At 42.7% G+C, this 26,674-nt stretch overlaps 1 protein-coding gene and 1 non-coding gene across 6 annotated transcripts in view; both read right to left on the bottom strand.

The window, feature by feature from the left end:
• The window catches only part of Cald1 (caldesmon 1), a 212,055-nt gene that overhangs the window by 127,795 nt on the left and 57,586 nt on the right, over positions 1 to 26,674 (bottom strand). For all 5 annotated transcript variants that reach the window (XM_045160131.1, XM_045160128.1, XM_045160130.1 and 2 more), the window contains exon 2: positions 21,507 to 21,602. The gene's annotated coding sequence lies outside the window, so the exon portion shown is untranslated. The remainder of the gene's footprint in view (positions 1 to 21,506; positions 21,603 to 26,674) is intronic.
• LOC123464166 lies at positions 250 to 356 on the bottom strand. The gene has a single exon (XR_006639407.1). It is a non-coding gene; the product is annotated as a U6 spliceosomal RNA (small nuclear RNA).

Genomic DNA, 26,674 nt, shown 5'->3' with positions numbered 1-26,674 from the left:
ACTTGCCTGCAAAGCCAAAGGACCCAGGTTAGATTCCCCAGGACCCATGTAAGTCAGATGCAGAAGGTGGTGCATATGTCTGGAATTCATTGACTGTGGCTGGAGGCCCTGGCGTGCCCATTCTTTCTATCTGCCTCTTTACTCTCTCTCTCTCTCTCTCTCTCTCTCTCTCAAAATAAGTAAATAAAAAATTTTTTTTTAAATTATGTATGACAACACCATAGTGAAGCCTAATTCTTTTTTTTTTTATTTAATATGGAACACTTCATGAATTTGCGTGTCATCCTTGCGCAGGGGCCATGCTAATCTTCTCTGTATTGTTCCAATTTTAGTATATGTGCTGCCGAAGTGAGCACGTGAAGCCTAATTCTTTATAAGGGAAGAAGGGAAATAAAAAATTATGTATCAGGGCTGGAGAGATGGCTTAGCCATTAAGTTTATTGCCTGCAAAGCCTAACAACAAGGGCTTGATTCCCCCATGTCCACATAAAGCCAGATGTACAAAGTGGCACATGCATCTGGAGTTTTTTCTTTCTGTCTTTTTTTTTTTTTTCAGCAGCAGCTGGAGGCCCTGGCATGGCCATTCTCTCTATTTCTCTTCTATCTTCCTCTGCTTGCAAATAAATAAAAATATATTTTTCTTTTTTGGGGGGGAGGGTCAAGTTAGGGTCTCATTGTAGCCTAGGCTGACCTGAAATTCACTACGTAGTCTCAGGGTGGCCTTGAACTCACGGCAATTCTCCTACCTCTGCCTCCCAAGTACTGGGATTAAAGGTATGCACCACCATGCCTGGCCTAAATTAAATATATATATATATATTTACAAAAGAAAGGTTCTTTTTTTAAATCTAATCCCATATATCCTCATCTTCAATATAACCAGTTCTCTGCTATTATAAGAAATTCTAATCTTCCAACAGTCATGACCCCTATTAGGCCCTTTCTAACTAGTTTTGCATACACTGTAAATTTGAGGGTTTTCAATGAAACCTCACAAAACATTTATACAAATGATACTCAATAAACATTGCATTACTGTGCACTCAGTACTGGGGCACTGAAATGTAACAGTGAACGAGGTAGAAAAAATGTTTGCCTTCTTGGAAATGGTATTTCTTTAAACAACTATCAGCTTCACATTTCTTTAAACTTTTGTTACGCTATAGTTGCTATAGTCTGCATAGAAGCTTGGTTTCTGATGTGGTGAACTTAAGAGTGGAGGAATCTCCAAGAGGTGGAGCCTAGTGGAAGCTTTAAAGTCATTGCGAACTGTGACATTGGAAAGGGCTTGAGGCTTTTCTCATGGGACCCTGGTTAAAGCCAGATGCACAAAGTGGCACATGCATTAGTGTTTGTTTGCAGCCACAATTGGCCCTGGTGTGCTCATTTTCGCTCTCCCTCCTTCTATCTCTCTCTCCTCTCCTTAAAAATGAGTTTTAAGAAAAAAGGAAGTTTGACCCTTTTCTGCTCTATGGCTTTCGGTCTTGCCATAGAAAGATTGCTCCCACCCATAGGTACTTTTCCATTGTGACATCATCCACTGTGAAGTCTTCACCAGGATGGCTGAGAGGAAACCAGTGCCTCTTAAAGTCTTAGTAAAGTATCCATTCTCAGGCATCTTGTTACATCGACGAAAATGGACGAACACCCAAACCTATTACCACCATCTTCAACCTTGGCTCACATCCACCATCCACTTTCTGTATTTTGTTTTTGAGTTCAGAGCTTTGTGGGAAAAAGTCAGGCAGTATATGATCTGTCTACCTCAAAGACTTGCTCAAATTTCAGCCGGGCTATTGCTACAACTCAGTGCCATTTCACTGCACAGACGCTGGGTGATTTCTGAGTACAACAGACTCCAGTAACTTTCCCATCTTAGATCTTCAAATGACCTTCATTTGCCTTGGTCCTTTCACTGTCCCTTTCTATGGACCATTGACATTGGCCTGGACTTAGACTTGGGAGAATGGAGCGAAGCTCTCTGAGCTTCTCCTCTGTGTCCAGTGAGGTAGTTAAGCCAGATTCAGGATGATGCACTGAGCGGGACACATCCAAACCTCCTTTTTTCTTGGTGTAAATTATTTAAATACATAAATGTGTTCTCTTTTTTATTTTCCATCTAGAAATTACTAATCAAGCTGATAATTCCATGGCATCCTAGATAAAAGTATTTTATTACCTCTCAAATGCATTTTATAATTTTCTACCTCTGCATGTTTCTTCATCCTGGTCCCTCCATCTGGAATGAGTTCTCTCTTCCTCCTCACTAACCATATTCTGCCTAGCACTTAGTTTCTGGGTCATATTTTATTTTCATTCAGGATGCTCTTTTATTTATTTATTTGAAAGAGTAAGGGAGAGAGATATAGAGATAGAGAGAGAGAGAGAATGGGCATTCCAGGGCCTCTAGCCACTGAAAATGAACTCCATACATGTGATACCATGTACATCTACATCTAGCTTACATGGGTTCTGGGGATTTGAACCTGGGTCCTTTGACTTTGCAGACAAGTGCCTTAAATGCTAAGCCATCTCTCCAGCCCCCTCATGATTCTCTTTCTTTCTTTCTTTCTTTCTTTCTTTCTTTCTTTCTTTCTTTCTTTCTTTCTTCCTTCCTTCCTTCCTTCCTTCCTTCCTTCCTTCCTTCCTTCCTTCCTTCTTTCTTTCTTTCTTTCTTTCTTTCTTTCTTTCTTTCTTTCTTTTTCTTTGGTTTTTCAAGGTAGAGTCTCACTCTAGCCCAGACTGATCTGGAATTCACTATTTAGTCTCAGGGTGGCCTTGAACTCATGATGATCCTCCTACCGCAGCCTCCCAAGTACTGGGATTAAAGGCATGCACCACCATGCCTGGCTCATGATACTCTTTCTAAGGACCCTCACTTGAAAGTGACATCTCTCTCTGTGAACATCCATAACTCATTTTGGTAATTAACAATCTTCTTGCTAAGCTCATCAATTCTTTTCTTTAAACATCACCTAAATATTTTACTTTCCTCCTGTGTTTGTCCTAAAGGCCACTTAAGAATAGCTATGGTCTCATAAAGAGAAACTTCACAACTGCAGCATAAGAGGCAGTTGGGAATTTGTATCCTATTTGAACCGATGAATTTTATACCAGAGTTTTACCATTTTGAGCATAGGGAATGTAACTCAAGCTTATTCCCCTCTCTCTGTACTTTATTAACTGTATGTTTACAAAGTGAATCAAAGACCTTAGTACTTAGATTATATGTGGATCTTAGAAGTTATGTAAACCCACATTTGCAGTAGTTCCCAGTAAATCTGGCAATGTTTTCTTTCTGACTGTAGAAAATGAACTTTTGGCCTTTTAAAAAAAAATCAATTTATCAACCTGCTTTGTTCTTTTCCAAACTGAATGGTTCATTTGGGACTCAAAACCCAAATAAACAAATGGATTATAATGTACAGTTTGGATTTGACTTTAATTCAACCTTCACCATCTTGTTCCAAAAATCTGTGCTACTTAAAAAAATATATAAGCAGCCACCAAGACCCATTTGTCAAGCCCAGCAACCTAGAAGTGTGGATTAATAATATCTTCCTGAGGAGCATTGACTTCTCAGGTTATTTCCTCTGTTTAACCAGTGGGCTCCAAAACACAAAGCCCTATGGGGAGAAGGCTAACAGAATGTGACCTGCTTTTTAAACCTCTCTCCCTGTTCAGTCTGTTAAAATTACCTTTTCTCTATTTGGCCTTCTCCATCTGAGAAACAGGAGACCTAATTGCTATAACCATACGGACAACCTTTGTTTTTGTGACCTCTCTTTCACTCTAGGAATAGTGGCCAGTTTGAAATTTGTGAGGTGAACATTTGTATCACCTAGGAAGACAACATATTTAGGGGCTGTAAGTTGGATGCTAAAGTGTTGCCACAAATAATATCACTTTCGTTTGGGATACTTTGTATGTTTCAAAACTCTGTGATTATGATTATTAGACCAGCCCAGGTAGCAAGAGGAAATTCATCTCCACTTAAAGAAAGGTCACTGAGAAACACAGAACCTTGGCATTAGCTCTGTAACCACAGCAAAGCAGTGGGAAACCAGGACTGGTGTTTGGACCAATCAATCTAACAGCCAACTTGAGGGTTGCTTAGAAAAGTGAGAAGTTAAAATTTGGCAAGCCCAGGCCTTCTATTCCCTGTTAAAGAGCTGAGCTCTTCCCTTTCTTTCCTTCCTTCCTTCCTTCCTTCCTTCCTTCCTTCCTTCCTTCCTTCCTTCCTTCCTTCCTTCCTTCCTTCCTTCCTCCCTCCCTCCCTCCCTCCCTCCCTCTCTCTTTCTTTCTTTCTTTTTTTTCTTCCCCTGAATATTCTCAAAGAGACTTGAACTGAAAGACACAGGTGAATATCAAATCAGAATAAGCATGTGGCTTCTGATGTTCTCAAGGTTCCCAGAAGAGAGTAAACATCAGAAGTAAGCATTAAGGCAAGAATGGCGATTCTCCACCCACTGTGTCCATGCCTTGTTTTACAACAGGAGGAGGTCCATAACTGTGCTTTCTAAACTGTATATGTGAATAAAAGAAGTGCATGCATAAGTGTCACACACAATTCAGGTGTGAAGCGAGGGCTAGCTTGTCACTGAAAAAGTGACATGCAGTGGGGAAATGTAAAGCCTCCTCCCTGGAAGTAGTCAGGGAGAGGTGGGCTGTGATTTGAACGTGAAATGTTCCAAAGAGGCCCATGTCTTTGAACACTTGATCGCCAGCTGGTGGTGCCATTCTGGAAGGTTGTGGAAACTAGGAGGTAGAGCCTTGTTGGAGGAGAGGAAGTGAGTCACTGGGGTCAGGCCTTGAGATTTGATAGGCCAGCCCCACTTCCTGTCTACTCTCTGCTTCCTGACTATAGATGCACTGTGAGCAGCCACATCGGGCTCCTGTGGGCGTGGGCATGCCTTCGCTGCTATGATAGACTGTGTCCTGGCTTGATCTGTGAGCCAGAACAAATCTTCCTTAAATTGCTTTTATCAGGTATTTTATCACATCAGTGAGGAAGTAACCAATACCAGGTGAAATGGCCATCAGCGTAGAGTTACAGTCAAAAGATACATATATATTTTTTGAGCCTAGGCCTGCACTGTCTAATGATGTAATTTAAATTTAAATAAATTAAACCTCAATGATAAAATTCAGTTCCTCAGCTTCACTAGTTGCACTTTAAGTGCTCAGGAGTCATGTGTTAATGCTTTCATCCTTGCCGAAAGTTCTATTGACTTCTAATCTGGTTTAGCCATGTACTAGGGAATCAAACCTGCATCCTTAGGCTTCACAGGCAAGCACCTTTAATGACTACACCATCTCTCCAGCCCCTTGACTTCTCATCCTAAATGATTAGGCTTCGTGAAGTAATGTACTTTAGACACATGGACATCTATAAGACTTATTCTCTAACCCACGTCTTCAAAGATCTTATACTTTCAGGGAGACGAATGAATAGCATGTGGGATTGTCGTACTGGCTCATAGTTAGAAGTGTGGACATGTTCCTGGGGTTTCCTCTGTGTCGTCTCATGGAGTGTCTTTGGAGGGAGCAGTGCTGCTGAGACTAGGCAACTGAGGAAGTGAAATGCTTGGTGTAGCAGTCAGCCTCAGGTTGTGGGGATGAACTTGCAAACCAGGCACAGTTATGGAGGAAGGGAATTTATTTGAAGGTTACAGATCTAGGGGAAGTTCCATAATGGCAGAAGAAGCTGGACCCCTATAACAGATCCACGCAGAGAGCCATCCCCAGCACCAGCAAGCACATGTCAGGAACACTAGACGTTTGTCCAGCAAAGCTCCTGTATTTTGTGTATCTTTAGACTAGAATTCCAAATCTCCTCCCCCACACACACACCTCCTTCAGCCAGGTGCTGGAGAACTAAATTACAAGCTTTAATAAACTCCTGAATCAACTGGGAGACATCCACTCAAACCACTACATTAGGCAATTGACAAAGAAGCTAAGAGGTGGAGAAAAGTTCATTTTCAAATTGAGCAGCGAGGCCCCAGAGTGATTTGTTTGGAAAATGAAGATCAGAAGTCATAGGTTTTTATTAATTATAAACATGACACTAAACCCTCATATTTTATAAAACAATCATTTTACCTGCTGGAGTAATTAATTGGTTAAAAAAAATTAGCAACTCATATGTCTGCTCTTCCTGATTGGCTTATTTTAGAAACACTACCAATTTGGTGAACACAAATCAGATTCACAGGGCTGGAAAGATGGCTTAGCAGTTAAGGCACTTGCCTGCAGAGCCAAAGGACCCAGGTTCGACTCCCCAGGACCCACGTAAGCCAGATGCACAAGGGAGCACACGTATCTGGAGTTCGTTCATAGTGGCTGGAGGCCCTGGCATGCCCATTCTCTCTCTTTCTACCTGCCTATTTCTGTATCTCTCTCTCTCTCAAATAAATTTAAAAAAATTAAAAAAATCAGATTCACAGCCTTAGCCAACTACATTATTACTGTAATTGACAGAATATCAATGGGAACAACTCCAAGGTGTGTCTCAGAAGTATTTTATTCACTGCAATGTTTTTGGGAAGTTCTGATATGATATCTATCAGTGACTAATAACAGCCTTGAAACCAAACCAGACATTATCCATTATAAGTTAAACATATAAATTGACACATAAATAAAACATTGCAAATGTTCATGCTGTTTTCTACTTTTCACACAAGTCTCTTGGTAGTTGCAACCACTTGTTAGTGGGTGTTGCAGTCAGGTTTGCGTTGCTGGTAGAAATCACCCAACCAAGAAGCAGCTTGTGGGGAAAAAGAGGTTTATTTTAGCTTATAGGCTCAAGGGGGAAGCTCCACGATGGCAGGGAAAATGATGGCATGAGCAGAGGGTGGACATCACCTTCTACCCAACAAGGTAGACAATAGCAACCGGAGAGTGTACCAAACACTGTCATGGGGAAGCTGGCTATAACACCCATAAGCCCTCCCCTAACAACACACTCCCTCAGGAGGTGTTAATTCCCAATCTCCATCAGCTGGGAACCTAACATTCCGAACACCTTAAGTTTATGGGGGACACCTGAATCAAACCACCACAGTGGGGATGTCTGGACTTTGCTTTGTTGGAGTAGTCGCTTACAGAGGAGAGCCGCTTTAAGGACAGCAGAAGACCCCAAGGTCTTTGAACCCTTTACTCACTGACAAGTTTGCACTGTACACATGATGCATTTCTATTGAGATATTTATCTATTGTTTATGTGTGAGTTGCTAGACCATAGATGCATGTCTTATCTTTGTTTTTGTTTTGTTTATTTTTATTTATTTATTTGAGAGCAACAGACAGAGAAAGAGATACAGATAGAGAGAGAGAGAGAGAGAGAGAGAATGGGTGCTCCAGGGCTTCCAGCCACTGCAAACGAACTCCAGACCGTGCGCCCCCTTGTGCATCTGGCTAATGTGGGACCTGGGCAACCGAGCCTCGAACCGGGGTCCTTGGGCTTCACAGGCAAGCGCTTAACCGCTAAGCCATCTATCCAGCCCAAATGTCTTATCTTTCTTCAGATGATTATTTGCTTTTGTATTCTTCAAAGAGCTTAACCAACTATTTTTCTTACCCTCAGCATTAAGTTTGCACTTGTTAAATTGGAACGTATCATATTCATTGGACTCAGTTGACACACAGAGAAACTTGGCTAAGACATTCTCAAAAACCACATCTCGAGCCATGTATGCTGGCACACGCTTTAATCCCAGCACTCTGAAGTAGAGGTAGGAGGATCACTGAGAGATCGAGGCCACCCTGAGACTCCATAGTGAATTCCAGGTCAGCCTGGGCTACAGTGAAACCCTACCTCGAGAAACAAACAAACAAAAAAAGCCCACATCTCTAGTGGAGTGCTTGGCAGTCTTTGGGGTGGTAGTGGTTGTAAAATAAAACTCTATTTTACATTTTGACTTCTAGTTGTGTTTTCTTTCCTCTAGAAGAAAATAATAATTTTGTGTTAGAAGGACATGCTAGTTTCAGGAAGAGGAATATTAGGCATCTGTATGAGAAGGAGACGGGCTACAAAAAAAGTTCAAGGAAAAAAAGACCTATTTGATAAATAAGAAAGGATGAAAATCAGGGTTGAGTTGAAATAACTTCAAATTTCCATGGCCTTCGGAGACTCCTTGCCATTGCTCCATCATAATTCGAAGACACTGACATCCAAAGCTGATTTAAATGCTTCCATCAATCTGAAAAAAAAAAAGTGTCGCCTGATTGCGCTCTCTAACCATGCTCAGTAATTAGAAACAGAAGGCGTAGTTCTGAATATTTGCCTGGGAAGCCTATCCTTTCTGGGCCTGGTGTAGGTCTCTATTGGTCACAGCACCTTTATCTTTTCTCACCATCTCTCTTAGAAGCCCCAGCCCGGGTCACAGGAAGAGTGTAGAGTTGCCATGGGCATTCCCAGGCCCTGGGGGCAGCTGGGAGGGTGGTAGGTGGAGACTTTCACTGCCACTTAGACTTAAATGACAAGGAAAAAGCTTATTGTGCCTGCCCAGTTCCTCGCCCAAGGTCTATAGATCTTAAGTTCATTTGGAAGGCAAGAAAAGAAGTTCATGGATGGTAAGATCAGGAGCAAAAGTGAGTCGTAAACGGGATATTTGGGGGTGGGAGAGATGGCTTAGCAGTTAAGGCACTTGCTTACGAAGCCTAAGGACCCAAGTTCAATTCTCTAGTACCCACATAAGACAGATGTACAAGGTGGCACATAAGTCTGGAGTTCGTTTGCAGTGGCTAGAGGCTCTGTTGTGCCCACTCTCTCTCTCTCTCTTATTTGCCTCTTTTGCTCTCTCTCTAATAAGTAAAATATTAAAAAAATAATTTTTAAAAAGCCAAGGTGTGACAACCAGTTTGCAATAACATCTGCTTTGTTCGACAGAACATACTTATAGCTGATTTTTAGTTTCCTCACTCTCTTGCTGGAAAACCTTTGCAAAATGTAAGATTAGAGCACAGTGTGAAACGCACCAGACAGCAGGCTTTACTTCTGACAAAATTCACAAAGAAAAGGGAAAAATACTTGTAATTGAGGACTTCGCTTTGACAGTTACCTAGTTTGTCAATTTAAAGCATGTGGCAGCCACCTGCGAAGGATCATGAAAAAATAAGAAAAGAAAAGAAAAAAAAAAAACCCACAGGATAGATTCTTGTTTTTCTACTTGACCTAAAATCTTTTTTGGAACACATTTACATCTTCCAGTTTTTCACACTTAAACAAAAGCTGTCCACACTCCATAGAAAGATGACTAGGCAATTTTGTATTAAGTAATCAAAGAGAGTCCTGCCAATTTTAGAATAATTAAGTTTCTGTAGCCTAATATAAACAGTTCCAAGAACTACATGTGGCCTACCGAAAGTATATATTATGAGCAGTCAACCCTGTGGCCAGCTGGCAGACAGATCCACCTATTAAAGTAGGATTGTTCAGAATTTGGAGTATTGTTTTTCTTTTCTTGCATTATTTTTTTCTGCATCCAGCTTTGTTTCTTTGGGAATGTCTTCAAATACACAAAGCAAAAAAAATGAAAAAAAAAAGAAAAGAAAAAGAAAAAAAAAACACCTACTGTGGAATTGTACCTCTTATAAATGAATCAGCATTTTTCTTGGGGCTGTTTGGAACTCAAGAGTCATTCCAATTTCAGCACTGACTACATAGACAGCAAGAGAAAAACAGAACAAATGAATCCACCCTGTTCTGTCTCAAGAAGTGTTCATATTTTGCCTGGCCATCATAAAAGCGTGTAGTGACCACTAGGCAAATTAACGTGAACATCAAGCCGTGTGCCCAACAGGTGCTAAAATATCATATGGATTGCTTTTACCAGGTGGGTTGATGGGCCAGAGTTTCTGACTAACAAAGTTAAAGTCATAGAGCTAATCCCATCAAAATTAGATAATTATTTGAGAGATTAAAAGATTTAAAGCCACTGCCATGGGCTGTGACATACATCCTGGGTAGCTTGTATAGCAGAGGTGGCCTGACAGCTCAAAGCTGAGAAAGCAGAGATGAGCATGACATTACCACTGTGATGTTCAGCTGGTGTCCATAAAGGAGGGAGACTATGGCCAAGTGAATGCGAAAGTTTCATAATGCAAAAAAAAGTCCCTACAGGGCTGGAGAGATGGCTTAGTGGTTAAGGCACTTGCCTACGAAGCCTAAGGACCCAGGTTTGATTTCCCAGAACCCACTTAGGCCAGATGCACAAAGTGGCACATGCGTCTGGAGTTTGTGTGCAGTGGCTAGATGCCCTGGCGTGCCCATTCTCTCTCTCCCTCTCTCTCTCTCTCTCTCTCTCTCTTTCTCCAATAAATAAATAAAATATTTTTAAAAGTCTCTATATAATCAACTGCATTTTAAGCTCTACTGTCTTCCTTGCTATGTTTACATGAAGACACAATAAAGAATGGCTGAGGGTCCGTAACTGTCATTGCAATGAAAATGCCAATAAAAACAATCAAGACTGTCATGTGAACTATTCCTGGGGAATGTAAACAAACATGGACTCCCCCCAGCCCCCCAAGATAGTGGCCCAGTGGCAGGGCAGGGTCAGGTATATCAGTTACCTTTTCATCGCTGTGAGAAAATACCTGACCAGAAGCGGCTCATGGAAAAAGAAAAAAAAAAAAAAACTGTTTAATTCCATTTACAGTTTTAAGGTACAAGTCATCATTGTGGGGAAGGCGTGGTAAGGATGGGAAGACCATGTCACATTACAACTCAGGAAGCTGAGAGTGAACTTGACTTGTAGCCTGGCTATAAAACGGTCAAGGCCTGTGGCCAGTGACCTACTTCATCCAGCAAGGCTCCACCTCCTAAAAGGTTCCACAACATTCCCCAACATCACCATAAGCAGGGGACCAAGAGTTCAAACACCTTAGCCTATGGGAGACATTTTATTTATTTATTTATTTTTGTGTGTATTTTCATCTATTTATTTGAGAGTGACAGTCAGAGAGAAAGAGGCAGAGAGAGAGAGAGAGAGAGAGAGAGAGAGAGAGAGAGAGAGAGAGAATGGGCGCGCCAGGGCCTCCAGCCTCTGCAAACGAACTCCAGACGCGTGCGCCCCCTTGTGCATCTGGCTAACGTGGGTCCTGGGGAGTCAAGCCTTGAACTGGGGTCCTTAGGCTTCATGGGCAAGCGCTCAATCACTAAGCCATCTCTCCAGCCCTTTATATTTTTATTTATTTATTTATTTATTTATTTATTGTTGTGTGGGAGACATTTTATATTCAAGACACAACATAAGGGTTCCATCAAAGTCTACCTTGTTGAACAAATGAATTGATTGGGTTTACTTACAGAGCATGAGTTAGGAATTACTTCCAGGAACGTGGGTGACCCCAAAGCAGCCAAATTACTGGTAAATCTCACTCTAGTGTGCATGTCCACTTTCAGATTAACCTTCCATACGTGATATTCGTTAGCCCGTGTGAAGCTGGGGCAGAACTGCATCCTGGTGTCAAGAGGTATAGGTGGCATAGACAAAGGACAGAGGACAGTATTCTACAGAAAGTGCACACATTAGCCATGTACTAGGTAACTTGTGTGGCATGGAAATATTAAGTTGAGAATTGTACTTACTTCCACAAGGCTCAGATGAAGCGCTCAATCAGAAGTAGCAGCTGATGGGAGGAAAGGGGTTATTGTGGCTTATAGTCTTAAGGGGAAGCTTCATGATGGCAGGAGAAAGCATGGTAGAGCAGAAGGTGGGCATCATCTTGCCACGGCAGGTCCAAAACAGCAGCAGGGCAGTGAGGCGACTAGCATTGGCAAACTAAGACCTCAGGGTCTGCCCTCAGTGATGCCCGCATCTCCTGCAGCAAGGCTCACCATCTTTCAAACTGCCACCAGCTGGGGACCAAGCATGTGAATTTATGGGGGGCATTTGATTCAAACCATCACATGGACGCAGCTGCCTGCCTGCCTTCACAGTGTCTGTGTTCGGATGTTGGAGATGGGTAATAGTCAAAATAAAAAAGGGGTTAAGGGTTAATAGGGTTAATAAGTAAAGAACACACCATTATAAGAGTGTATTCCAGCCGGGCGTGGTGGCGCACCCCTTTACTCCCAGCACTCGGGAGGCAGAGGTTTGGAGGATCGCCATGAGTTCGAGGCCACCCTGAGACTACGTAGTGAATTCCAGGTCAGCCTGGGCCAGAGTGAGACCCTACCTCAAAAAAAAAAAAAAAAAATAGGGCTGGAGAGATGGCTTAGCGGTTAAGCGCTTGCCTGTGAAGCCTAAGGACCCCGGTTCGAGGCCAGGTTCCCCAGGTCCCACGTTAGCCAGATGCACAAGGGGGCGCACGAGTCTGGAGTTCGTTTGCAGAGGCTGGAAGCCCTGGCATGCCCATTCTCTCTCTCTCCCTCTATCTGTCTTTCTCTCTGTGTCTGTCACTCTCAAATAAATAAATAAAAATTTTAAAAAAATATAAATAAATAAAAAATAAAAAAATAAAAAAGAATGTATTCCAAATGATTTAGAGTGAATTATAGATGCTAATTTACTTTCAAACATGAATGATATTTATATACATGAAGATATGCCCTCATAAAGGGAACATAAAATTATAACTCTAGAGATTTTAAAAGAATTATGAATGTTTATTTATTTATTTGAAAGCAGAGAGAAAGAGAGAGAGGGAGAAAATGGATGCACCATGGCCTCTAGGAACTGCAAAGCAACTCCAGATGCATGTTCCACTTTGTGCATCTGGTTTTACATGGGAACTGTCGAATCAAACCCAGATCATTAGGCTTCGAAGGCAACTGGCTTAATTGCTGAGCCATCTCTCCAGCCCGACACTGGAATTTTATGTTCACTTATCAATACAAATTGTCATCGATTACCTGCCTGACATACTCTTCTAAGTGCAGGAAAAAAATCCTTTTTACTTCTGTCTTTTGGCAAAGCAGATAGGGAAGAAGTAACTAGTAATGTTTGAAGGATGGTTCTATTGTCCCCTTCTTTTCTACTTTTTTTAAAAAAAATTTTTAATTTATTTATTTGAGAGCGACAGACACAGAGAGAAAGACAGATAGAGGGAGAGAGAGAGAATGGGCGCGCCAGGGCTTCCAGCCTCTGCAAACGAACTCCAGACGCGTGCGCCCCCTTGTGCATCTGGCTAACATGGGACCTGGGGAACCGAGCCTCGAACCGGGGTCCTTAGGCTTCACAGGCAAGCGCTTAACCGCTAAGCCATCTCTCCAGCCCCCTTCTTTTCTACTTTAAGTCCTAAGCAAGTAATATAAAAATAATGACGTGCTAGATGCTGCCTATCAGAATTTCTACTGACACAGGGAATACATTTAATATATCAACTGGGGTAGGAGGCTGGAAAGAGGGCGTCTTTCTAGATCCATCCGACATGGTGACCTTGTGACAGTAAAAGCATGCTTATCACCCACCAGTAAGCAGAAATTTGCTGCTGTAAATGAAGCTGGTCCACTGTGCTTTCAAACTTTGGTTCTTGATTCCAAGAAATGAACAATTGGTAATAAATTTATCCCTGTGGCAGAATATCTCACAACCAGCTTTTCCTTTAAATACTACAAACAGACCTTTTATTTGTTGACACACAGCCCCTAGACGGTCACGAAAACAAGATGTTCTCTTGCTATTTTGTGAGTTAAACAGATTTAAGTCAGGGTCTCACTGAATTTCAAAAACAGATGTTACATAGCAAAAGGCTGAACTGACCCCAGTGAGGAAAGGCCACTTCAACTTGGATATTCCTTGTCAGGAGGAGGAGTGATCAAAACATGCCTTAAGCTGTAAGCAGAGGCGACTCAGGGTTTATTACTGTCTCCATTCACCGCCTGCCTTGTAGGTCCAAGGTTCCTGATTGCTTTCATTTCTACCTCTGGGCCTATGTGCCTGCCTTTTCTCTCCTATACCCTGAAGTGCTCTCCTTGCTTTTTTAAAAGAGAATATGTATATCAATATATATCTATATCTATATCTATCTATATATATATATATACATATATATATGTTTATGCATAATATCATATATGTATATGTTATACATTCTCCTTGGTGATTAATACTATATAGCTTTGTTATTAAAATATCCTATAACTTCTCTTTCCTTTAACCAGATCTGAAATAGTTCAGTGGTAGAGCTGAGATTGTATTTGATATCCCTCTTAGCCTTGTCAGTGTTTTGCGATGCATTTTTAGTTGTATGGAAATACTTGCTATGAATCTATTGAAAAGTTTAGGAATCCTGGCCTGAGACTGTAAGTTACAAATAAAATTCTTGTGGTCATGAGTTCTGTTTGTACTACATTCCTATTTTACTTTTAAAGTACTTGTTGACCCCTTGGGGTCATGTGACTAATTCTGGCCAATGAGCTGTAAACAGGGTCAACTTGCTGATGGAAGAGTTTTCAGAGATTTCTTTTCTGTCAACATGGCTGAAAATATTTTCCAGTGGCAGTTGTCAGACTGTGTTTTCAAGAATGTATGGCAATGATGCAGCCCAGAGACCCTTATCTCTTCAGGTCTAGTGAGAAACCATAAACAACAGTTTTTGTTTTGTTTTCGAGGGAGGGTCTCACTCTAGCTCAGGCTCTCCTAGAATTCACTATGGAGTCTCAGGGGGGCCTCGAACTCACGGCGATCCTCCTACCTCTGCCTCCCGAGTGCTGGGATTAAAGGCATGTGTCACCACGCCCGGCTTAGCAGTTTTAAAGTAACTGAGATTTTAATTGTTTATGTCCCTAACATAACTGACACAGCCTTGTTGATTCTAACATTTACAGACAACTCACTTCTCTGCTTCTGAGAAAGTGCTCAGTCCACCTATTTTCTATTTTCTCCTGTGACTTTTAGTATAGAAATTGGGACGGGTGGGTTAACTGGAAAACTGCAAGGAGAGTTCATATTTAACTTCTCATCTCCTCCTATGAGCCAGAAAAATGCTGCTACCTCCAGGGATGTTTGCATATCATGTGATCATTTAGACCAGGCATGATAGACTCCAGTGCTTTCCAGGGTTACAGAGGTAAGTCCCCTGGGAGTGGTGGCTTTTTGGAGAAATGGAAAACACATGGATCACAAAGAGCATTCCAATTCCAAACTAAAGAAACCAAAAAAACAATAAACATGCAGTGTGAGGGAAGCACATTTTCAGGGCAATCTGGATCTCCAGTTGCTGTTTGTGACCCCTGGCCTACTACAGGCTTTGACTAATGGCTGACCATATGCCATCCCCTGCTCAATGAGGAGCTGCAAGGGAGAACTCATAAGTGATCCCATACTTGCTTAAAATCTAGATGGAGCTGGGCAGGGTGACGCTCGCCTTTAATCCCAGCACTCAGGAGGCAGAGGTAGGAGGATTGTTGTAAGTTCAAGGCCAGCCTGAGACTACATAGTGAATTTCAGGTCAGCCTGGGCTAGAGTGAAACCCTATCTTTAAGTCCCCGCCCCTGCCCAGAAAAAAATCTAGATGGAGAAACTTATTTATTTAGCCAATAGTTATGAAGTACTAGGTACCAAGCTGAGTTCGCTCAAGATACCATTGCAAGTCCGTACTTTCCCTCTTTTACAGACAAAAATAGCAAGGCCCAGTGAAAAGTGAGTTGTTTACCCAAGGCTACATAGCTAGCTCATAGCAGACCTGGGGTTTAGGTCCAAGTAACCTGGTCCCAGATGTGTGTGCTTTTAAAAATCACAGCACTCGGCTGCACCTCGCAAGACCTGCAGGTGGGAGAAGCAGGGTCTGTGGGGGCAAGGACCTTGGTGATGACATGATCATGTGGAGGTCTGGAAGGATTTATGCTCGCCTACAACTTCTTACCAGGAGCCATTTCCTGTCAGGAGGCTTGGCTTGCTTGATGTGAGGGTAACCTCATCCTTGATGTTTATTAATGAGGTAAAAATGACTCTTCTGTTTATGTTCGCTTGTGCTTTGGCAAATGGATTTATTATTTCACTTAAGTGGGGTGCACTTGAGAAAATAAGCTGATTTCGGTCTCAACATCTTAAAAAGAATAAGTCACCACATTTCACACGTTGACCATTGCTTTGCTCATTTAATTAGCTGTAGACACAGAGCTGAGGTGTCCAAGTTCATTGTGGTTGGTTGCAGGTGGAGACCCAGGTTTTGTGGGAGCTGAGGACTATTTGTGAGGCTTCATTTCCAAATATTAAGTTTAAAAAGTAGACCTGGGCTGATGGCAGGGCCCTGTCTGTGTGACAGGCGGTGTACTGAGACACACCACTGGTTTTCTGGCTACTCAGCTCCTGGTTTCTCTTGCCTTTGTTTTTTTTTAAACCTTCCATAAATGTGTCACAGTGGCCTTCCTCTGCTCTTCATGTCAATTTCTTTAAAGCTACAGTTGTGTTCCCTTCTCTCTTTTTCTTTTTTTTTTTAGAAAAAATTTGCCACACAAAAACCAGAACTATGAGGGAAATTAGACATCACTCTCTAAATTGACTTTTAGAAAATAGGAATGACAGATAAAGCCGGTGCATGCCAGTGTTTTGTCTAGAAACCACATAATGAAGTATGATAGGTGGATGAAAGGGCACAGAAATTTAAAATACCACGACCCTTTGCCAACGAGAGGCCAATGAAAAATAAATAAAGAGTATCAGACATCACAGTTTACGTCAATGAGCACATTATTGGATTTACCAAATTTTCCATTGCATTGGATCTTTAAAAAGAGTTTATTTTATAGCAAAGAATATTAGACTTGTTAATGTAGCTCAGACCTAAAACAGCACCTGGGAAGGAGAAGATCCAGTTTAATACACATCTGGAGAACGAATAAATCACAAAGGAATGAAAGTGGATGCTAGAGGAAGTTGCTTCCACGGGTGATCACAGCCTCCCTGTCAATTCCAGCTTCCAATTACATTTTCAATTTTATAAACCATTAGGCAGTGACCTGAGGGAGGCAGAAAAGTCCCCACAGTGTCTCCCACCATAGCAAATGTCTTCAGAAAAATGCTTCTTGATTTATCCTGGGGTTATATCCTGATAAAGTCATCATAAATCGGCGATGCATTTAAGCTACGTAGTTAAAGGCACTTGACCTGCCTCAGACCAAGCTGAGCAATGCAGCGCACCCTCCTGCGTCAGCTATTTGTGTTCACGGGGGCACAGTATGAGCCAGAACTGCGGTACCAGCACTGCCAGGCTCTCAGAACTGCATGTTGCTAGCCTTGGAAAAGATCCAAATGCAAACCTTGAAGCCCAGTTTCTAACAAATGTATATGGCATCTGGACCATTGTGAAGTCCAAACACCCTAAATGGAACCATTGTCTGCCTGGAAGCACCGGAGTTATAAATGTTGTAAGTCTGTGATAAAATCAGGCTGAAAATCAGGGTTATTATATACACACTAATGGGAGAAATTCTTTGAAGGGCTTCAAATGCTCTTAGAAGTACTCCCTTCTAAAAACCCAACATGGGGGCCGGGAAGATGGCTCAGCAGATAAGATCGCTTGCTGAGTCGAAACCCAAGTGCCCATGCAGAACTCCAGGCATGGCCAGGGATGCCTGTAACCCCAGAGCCGAGGGTGGTAGAGACAGGAGGATAGCTAGTGTTCACTGGTCAGCCAGTCTAGTGGAAAGAAGGAGGGCTGTAGGTTCAGCGAGAAACTCTGTCTCAGGAAAATAAGGCAAAAGAGTGAAAAAAGAGGATACCTGACATCTTCCCCTGGCATCTGCTCCTGTGAGCAAGGGCCGTGTGCATTTGTACACACAGTTGCGTACACCACACACACATACCCCAAAAAGAAAGACAGGAAAAACCTGTGTTAGGATTTGTTTTCTTCCCCCATCCTCTGGCTTTGATAAGCACACATTTTTCCCCCAGTCTTAGGGTGCCCGTGTCTATAATCTATCATTGCAGTTATTGAGTAACAAGACTCAATATTAATGTTGGCCTTCTTTAAGAAAGCATTTTCAGCCAAAGACATTAAACCACTCTTTCCCCTGTCGGTGGAGAAGCCAGCAGCCCGCGATCACAGCTCATTTGTACCACAACTGGTGTGAATGTTCAGACTCCATTTGTCTCCAGCTCTTAAAGGCTGGTGTTAGAGTGAATGATGGACATTTTGTTTTAAGTCAGGAAAAAGGAAGCTGGAGGGGGGTGAGCGGGGGAACGCCCCACATAATAAGTTTAGCTTAACATATCTGTTTCAGGGAATATAATTGCCTTTTCCTCTCAGAAAAGTCGATTAAAAAAATCTAGATTTAATTGGCCATTGTTGGCTCTGGGATACAGAGAATGGTAGGAAGGAAAATGTCTCAATTTCTGCCCCCCCCAAAGATTGAATGCATATTCTACTGTAAAGCATACTGAGTGCCATGGCACTGAGTCAGGCCCAAGGCTCACAGCTTATCTTTGTTGAACACCCAGCAGCAGAGCGTGGCAGTAGCCAAGAGTCTGTGTCCTTCAGTCTTTCAAAGCACGTCACCTTTGGAACTCGCAGGGAGACTTCCCATAGTTTTGATCCAGAAGTGAAAAGCTCAGTCATTCCTTTCTTTCTCTTTCCTGCCTGTGCCTACGAGACCAAACGCTAGAGAGGAATTTGAGATGGTGTCTTCTGCTTTTCTCCTTGGCACCTGCCCTTCCTCACGCGCTTGTCCATCTCCTCTGTCATGGCTGCGCTGGGCAGAGGTGTGTGATCTTACAGAGGTGCCTTTCAAGGCCAGGTGCAATTCCCTGGCCAGGGAAACCCTAACGTTTAGCAGAGCTGACAGAAAACGTTTTCTCAAAGAAGGATAGCAAAGAGGACCTTACGTTTCTCCGGGTGGTGAGATGGAATTCTTCTTACATTCCTAACCATGAATGTTTCCAGAATGCTGGGAAGACCTTGGGAACTTGTGTTCCTGTGTTCCCTCAGTCCCTAGCCCAATGTGGCTAATACTCAAATTGGCCATGTACTTGCCTTGTATCTTAGGACACGGGCCCTGGGAGAAGCTTCCTTGAGGGGAGAATCCTGGATAGACCAGTAGGTTCAAGGCCTTTTTCCATAGTAAGCCTCGCACTACAAGCATCTTCAGAAATTCACACAGGCTGAAGAGATGGCTCAGAGGTTAGAGACACTTGTTTGTGAAACCTGCCAGTCTCAGTTTGAATCCCAAGTACCCACAAAAGCCAGATACATGAAGTGGCACATGCATCTAGAGTTCGTTTGCAGCGGTAAGAGGTCCTGGTGTGCCATATACGCACACATTCTTTCTCATAAATAAATAACATTTTTAGGTCTGGGGAGATGGTTTAGTGAGTGAAGGTGCCTGCTTGCAAAGCCTTACAGCTCGGATTCAATTCCCCAGTACCCATGTAAAGCCACATGCACAAAGTGGCACACATATCTGTAGTTCGTTTGCAGTGGCAAGGGGCCCTGGCACACCTGTCGTCCCCGCTCTCTGCTTGCAAATAACTCAGTTAAAAGAACATGAACCCATAGGCAAGCAGACCGGTCACTTCAGACTCTACTTTGGCAAATTGGAGCATACTTGACCTCCACAGGAGATGGAGAACTTTGCCGAGGGTGTACAGGGAAGCTTATTTTTGTCAAACTCAAGCAAAAAGGAAGAAAGAAATCCCCAAGCCTCTCTTTCCAGTCCATCTGGAGCTCCAGTCAATTCTAGCAATATTGGCCCATGCTGGTTATAACGCTGCCTGCTTGTGCAGCTCTGCAGTGACGGCCAAAGGCTGCTAGGGGCTGACCACTCATGTGCTCCCTGGGAAGATCTTCTTCTCCAAGCCCTGTAGCTGACTGGAATTAATGAAACGCAGTTGGGAGACACCAATGCTGGCCGCTGGCCATCGCCCATTGGAGTGCCCCAGCTAGGGACATTCAAGGATTGAAAAACTCTTGCCTTCAGAATTTCCCATTTTATATAAGTATCCACTTGTGTAAGACCCTGAGTCGGGTGTCAGTGGCATTTTTGGGGCTTTTTTTTTTGGTAGCCTCCAGTTATTGGGGATCTCTTTGCTGGCGAATGCAAGACCATATAATTGTTAATGAGTAAATAATATCGTAACAAGTAAATAGTTTAAAAGGTTTCACTAAATGACTGCTGCGGTATACAATGCTTCCTCTGTAGTGCTGTGAGAAATATAAAAGGCACACGCTCCAATTTCAAGAATCATGTTATGTCACTGGGAAGTGAGAGGCTGCGCATGAGGGGTGAGGGGCCTTTCGGCTTCTCTGAGCCAGGTTGGATGAAGAGCATGTGTGGATCACAGACGTACACAGAGGACCATGACCCGCCAGAGAAAACCCAAATGCTGGGAGTGACTGATGTAAGTGCTAAGAAAGCTCAGGAGAGGAACATCAACGGAGGCTCAAATGTTATCAATGAAATACCAGCATGTTATAGGAAAGTGATGGTGGTGAAGTTTTGTGCTGAAATTGTGTTCCTCGGTTTCATTTGTTGTTCATTTTTTATTTGTTTATTTGAGAGTGGCCGGCAGAGAGAGAAAGAGGCAGAGAGAGAGAGAGAGAGAGAGAGAGAGAGAGCTCATGGGCGCGCCAGGGCCTCCAGCCACTGCAAACGAACTCCAGAAACATGCACCCGCCCCCTTGTGCATCTGGCTAACGTGGGTCCTGGGGAATCGAGCCCCGAACTGGGGTCCATAGGCTTCATAGGCAAGTGCTTAATCACTACACCATCTTTCCAGACCGGTTTCATTTGTTTAAGTTCTAATGTCCAGTACCTCGGAATAGAACTGTATATTGGTAGAAGGTCTCCAAAGAGGTGATTAAGGTAAAAGAGATCTTTGGGGTGGGCGTAGTCCAATATGACTGGTATCTTTACAGGAAGAGGGAATTCAGATAGTGAGACGTAACTAAACAGGGGTCTGCACAGAAAAGGGCCCTTCTGGAGACCCTGGGAGATAGTGCCCTCTACAAGAGTGGACTCCCAACCCTGAAAAAAAAAAAATTATCAGCTTTCTAGTACAGTGTGTAGAATTTTGTTTGGAAGCCCAAGCAAACTGGAATAGGAAACAACTGAACTAATCCTGGACCGATAAATGCACCATAACTCTGCTGAGTTCCTGATAAACTTCTCTACCTACTAAGGACAACCTGAGTTTTCTTGGCTCCCCAAGTCTTCTTCCTTAGAAAGCCCCTCTTTCTTCCACCCAGGTGACCTTGTTAAAAGAGAAGGTTGCTTGGTGCTCTAGAATCACTAGTGTTTGCACAACCAAGGGCTTATTGATCCAAAATGATGGCTTCATATTCTTTACTGCCTCAAGGCATCAGGAAGTGAAGTTTTCATTATTGGTTGGATATGACATGTTCAAGAAAACGTAAAGCAGGAGGTCAGATTACAAAGTAGGAACTATTCATAGAGTCCACCTGATTCATTTACTGGCAGGTAATCTAGAGAAGGCATAGCAGATCAGACAGGGTTTTAACATGTGCCTTTAGATGCAAGAATTTAGAAAACCATCAGACAGGCTATATAAATACTATAAACAGAGCCCAAAGAAAAACCTCCAAACTCCACTCACAGGTAAGCAGTCCACTGTCCACTCCTGAGCCTTTTGGTAGGCTCAACCTGTAGGATTGGATTGGATTGGATGATCTTGAAATGTATTATTGATTACCTGGAATGAAAAGGGAAAACATAAGTAAGTAGAATAAATTGTAGTCAATACGGCATAGGTATTTTAAAATATAATTTCTCTCTCAGATGGTACTGTTAGTTGAGTCTTGAAGGGAGAAATAAGGCTTAGGATAGAAATATCTTTTGTGCACTTACATAAAATAAACATAATCTTCACAGAACCAACCACTGAACTATTTTAAATTTCTTATTTTTTTTTTATTTGACAGAGAAAGAGAGAGAGAATGGGCACACCAGAGCCTCCAGCCACTGCATATGAACTCCAGACATGGTCCTCCCCTCCCCCATGCATCTGGCTAATGTGGGTCCTGGGGATTCGAACCTGGGTCCTTTGGCTTTGCAGACAAGTACCTTAACTGCTAAGCCATCCCTCCAGCCCCACTGAACTATTTTAAACAATGAAGTAGAGAAGGAGGTTGTATAGTCACACAAATGTTCTGAAAGGGCCAATAGTTATTTTCCCAGTTTCCCCTTCTCCACTCCAAAAACCTTCAGTATTTTTATTTTAAAAGTTAATAAAATGAAAATAGAGGAAGGAAATCCATAAGTGGGTGGAAATCATCCTTTGGTCAACAGTGTCTACGTGTATTTGTGAACTATTGTGTTAGTGAGACAGAGAAACGCAGCGAATGACATAGGGTCTTAGGGTGGAGCTGGTCTTCAGATAACCTTTTTCTTTCTATTTTCAGGAACTTTTTTTCTTGCCTTTTTTTTTTTTTTTTTTTTTTTTTGGTTTTTTGAGGTAGGGTCTTGCTCTAGCTCAGGCTGACCGGGAATTCATTGTGTAGTCTCAGGGTGGCCTCGAACTCACGGTAATCCTCCTACCTCTGCCTTCTGAGTGCTAGGATTAAAGGCATGCGCCACCACGCCCAGCTTCTTGCCTCTTTTTTTGGTGGTTTTTTGAGGCAGGGTCTCCATCTAGCCTGGAATTTCACTATGCAGTCTCAAGGTGGCTTCAAACTCACAGCATTCCTCCTACTTCTGCCTCCCAAGTGCTGAGATTAAAGGCTTGTGCCACACTGGGCTTCTCTGTCATTTTAAGAGGTTTCACTATTGTCGGTTACTTTGCAATTTCAGATAGATGTCTGAGTGTGCTTTTCCTCCCTTCCCTAAAAGCCATGGCTGGTTATAAAGGGCTCAGCACACAGACGTTGGCAGTTACAGCTTTCTGCAGGCCACGCTGAGTCTAGACCAGACACAGTAAGGAAGGAAAGGGCCCGAGGTGAAGGAAGGGAGGGAGGCAAACAAGCTTGTCTTCCTTCCCCAGTACCCAGCAAGCCAGTGGCAAACTTCCAGGCATTATTTATTGCTGCTTTGATTTAACCATCTGCCCGGGCTTAGGGAACGGGTTATATGTGAAAATATTCGCTATGGGAGAACCGAGGTGTCATAAAAGCACAGGAGGGTTTCTCTTCTCTCCAACAAATTTCTAGCTTTTAGGAGCAGTGAAGAAACTCCTAGTAAAACTAAGCTGGGCAGCGGCATGGGAAATAATAATAACTAGTGTTTTTCTAGATGCTTCAAATGGAAAGACATTGCCAATCTGTGTTTACAAAAGCCGGTTGATTCATAATTTAAAAATGTTTACCATGAGGATTCTTGGAACGATGCCATGTCCAATTGGATGCCAAGGGGTTGGAAGGAAGTCTAAGATAATGTCATTAAAACAGGAGTCATGGCAAAGATACAATTAGGGATCTTTATACAAATGGTTAATGATTTAGCTACCAAGAACAATACATTAAAAAACTTAATTTGTAGCTGGAGGTGGCAGTGTTCAAGAGGCTCAGGTGGGAGAATCTCTGTGAGTTGAAGGCAAGCCTGCAGAGGGAATTCCAGGTCAGCCTGGGCTAGAGTGAGATTTTTCCTGAAAACAAAACAAAACAAAACAAAACAAAACAAAACAAAACAAACACAACAACAAAAATACCCAAAACAAAAACAAAACTTAATTAATTTAAAAATTCACCTTACATAATTAGGACCCCTTGGTTTCAACATTACTATTTCTGTAAAACAATCCTGTTTCATAATTTTCTCTGCATCCATTATTGATACAATGATAACCAGTATTATTTTCTAAAAAATATTTTATTATTTATTTATTTGACAGAAAAAGAGGTAGAGAGAGAGGGAGAGGGAGAGAATGGGGATGCCAGGACCTCCAGTCACTGTAAATGAACTCTAGACATATGTGCCCCCTTGTACATCTGGCTAACGTGGGTCCTGGGAAATCAAACTTGGGTCCGTTGGCTTTGCAGGAAAATGCCTTAACCAGTAAGCCATCACGCTAGCCCGATAACAAGGATTCTTTTTGAAGTAGATGCCTGCGTGTGCATGCAGCCCTGAGCTAAACACACGACACATATATACTTCTCTGGATTACCCTAACAAGCTTGTAAGCTAAGAATTGAAAAGTTCACTGTATTTGAGTAATTTCTCTATACGTACCCAATTAGAAAGTGGTAAAATAAGTACTCAAAGCCAAGAGGTAACCTAGCCTGATGGGAGCCTCTGAAGGATGCATACACACATTTGCTCCTTTAGTGAGCAGGACAGGGCATGTGGATGGACACGGAGTCTGCTGTCATGCTGCCTCCATTCAGGTCTAGTGCACACTACACAGGTCTCTGATAGCAAGTAAATAAAAGGGCAGCGTGTGACAGGGTCCACTGGAGTTTGGCAGATGCTGTGGTTTGAAAGTGTCCCCCGCTTCAAGACCATGTGTTAGAAACCTCCAAATTCATATGTCAATGTAGTTTGGTATGGAGCCTTTGGGGGTTAATAGTTGGAGTAAATGAGATCTAGTGGGTGGAATCACCATCATGTCATGACTGGCTTTTTAAGCAGAGGGAGAGAGACCTGAGCAGATGCGCTACCTCACTCACAACACATGGTGTCTCTTCCTGCTCGCACAGCTGGAAGGCCCTCCCTGGATGCCAGTAACTTCGCACTGAACTTCTCAGCCTCTGGAAACTGACAGCCATAAATATCTTTTCTTTATGAATTACCTGTCCTGTTGCATTTAAAGTTACAGCAGCCCAAGATGAGCTGAGAGCGATGGTGAGGGGTGGTCTCTAGGAAAGAGGAGACCAAAGGTACACTTCACGGAAGGAGTCACCCCCATAAAGGCCTGAGGAGGAGTGTGCCATTAGTGGAGCCCTTGAGAATCGTAGCGTGGGGCTTTGATGTGATAGCCATGTGCTCTCTGAGCATGAACCTCAAATCGCATTGTTCAGTCCCCATGGGATTCAGGTTTACGCGTAGTTTATATGTAGAGAACATTGTGCTAAAAGATATATTGAACAAAGGGGGCTACCCAAAATCAGCCCTCCAAAGTGTTATCTTTTCTGGGAAACATGAGGGTAGCAGTAGCTGAGCGTTTGTCCCTGCCTATAATAGAGGATGCCAACAGCACCCATGGCCACTGTGCACCCAGTGCCCAGGAAGACATGGGTCCTCCTTCCCTACTTGGTCATTTGAGGAGAGTTTTCTGTGGGTTTCAGTGAGCTCCATTCACTCTTATGTCCTAGATGATGAAGCAAAAATTTTTCTTCAAAATACACAGAGGGGTGAAAGCTACAGGATACAATGTTTGGAATGGGAAAGGAATGGTAACTAGCTATTTTGGTCTTTGCTGGCAGGAAGTCAAATGACTTGTGGAGCTGGATATTAAAATAAAATATTTAAAAATAGATCCATGGATTTTAGTTAAAATGAGCCAGTAGCTATAAAGCATTAATACTTGTCTCTTTTTCACATTTATAATTGAGCACAGAAGCTAGAATGGAGGTAATACATGATTTGGGGGGATTTAGGGCATTTAAATAAACACTAATGAGTGCACTGACTTAGAACAAATAATTTAACCATTCCTATGCTCTTAATTCCTTCTTCATCTGTAACAGGAAGCATTTAAAGTAGATTGAAAAAATAGTATTATTTTTATTTATGTATTTGAGACAGCTAGAGAAAGAGGGAAGAGAGAGAGAGAGAAAGAGAGAGAGAGAGAGAGAGAGAGAGAGAAAGAGAATGAGTCCACCATGGCCTCTAGCCACTGTGAACGAACTCTAGATGCATGAACCACATTGTGCATCTGGCTTATGTGGGTCCTGGGGAGTTGAACCTGGGTCCTTTAGCTTTGCAGGCAAGTACCTTAACTGCTAAGCCATCTCTCCAGCTCTGAAGTAGATTTTTAAAAATTGTTTTTTTTTTTATAATTTTTTTTATTATTATTTATTTGAGAGCGACAGACACAGAGAGAAAGACAGATAGAGGGAGAGAGACAGAATGGGCGCGCCAGGGCTTCCAGCCTCTGCAAACGAACTCCAGACGCGTGCGCCCCCTTGTGCATCTGGCTAATGTGGGACCTGGGAACCAAGCCTCGAACCGGGGTCCTTAGGCTTCGCAGGCAAGCGCTTAACTGCTAAGCCATCTCTCCAGCCCAAAAATTGTTTTATTTTTGAAAGAGAGGGAAAGAGAAAGAAAGAAAGAGGGAGGGGGAGAGAGAGAGAGAGAGAGAGAGAGAGAGAGAGGGAGGGAATGGGCGTGCCAGCACCTTTAACCACTGTGAGTGAACTGCAGACATGTGTACTCCCGTGTGGACGTGTGTGACACTGCATTCTTACACCACTGTGTGTTTGGCTACGTGGGACCTGGAGATTTGAAAATGTGTTCCCAGGCTTCACAGGCAAGTGCCTTAACCGCTAAGCCGTCTCTCTCTCCAGCCTTGGAGTAGATTTTCAAAAGGTCTTCAACGGAGGTTGTTTTTGTATAAGTCTAGGACCTCTTAAGGAAAATGTGTGCATATCTTACTATGTGTGGATGACCCTACAGTGACAAAGTGCTAACCACATTCTCCTTTTTTAGTATCTAGACGGGTGCTCAGAGGAAAGGATTGCTTCTCAGGGTTACCTGGTCCCGTCTCTTCTATATCACTTCCGAGAGATGAGTGTTATCATTTGGCTCTGAGATAATTACTCATGCATTATGTAACAATGCCTACAGCTTTCTGAGTGCCTCCTATGTACAAAAAGCCTGACATTTGGTATT

This window comes from Jaculus jaculus, chromosome 10 (genome assembly GCF_020740685.1).
Source record: "Jaculus jaculus isolate mJacJac1 chromosome 10, mJacJac1.mat.Y.cur, whole genome shotgun sequence".
Taxonomy (NCBI): domain Eukaryota; kingdom Metazoa; phylum Chordata; class Mammalia; order Rodentia; family Dipodidae; genus Jaculus; species Jaculus jaculus.
The sequence above is the reverse complement of the archived record's forward strand: the minus strand, read 5'-3'. Positions and strand labels throughout refer to the sequence as shown.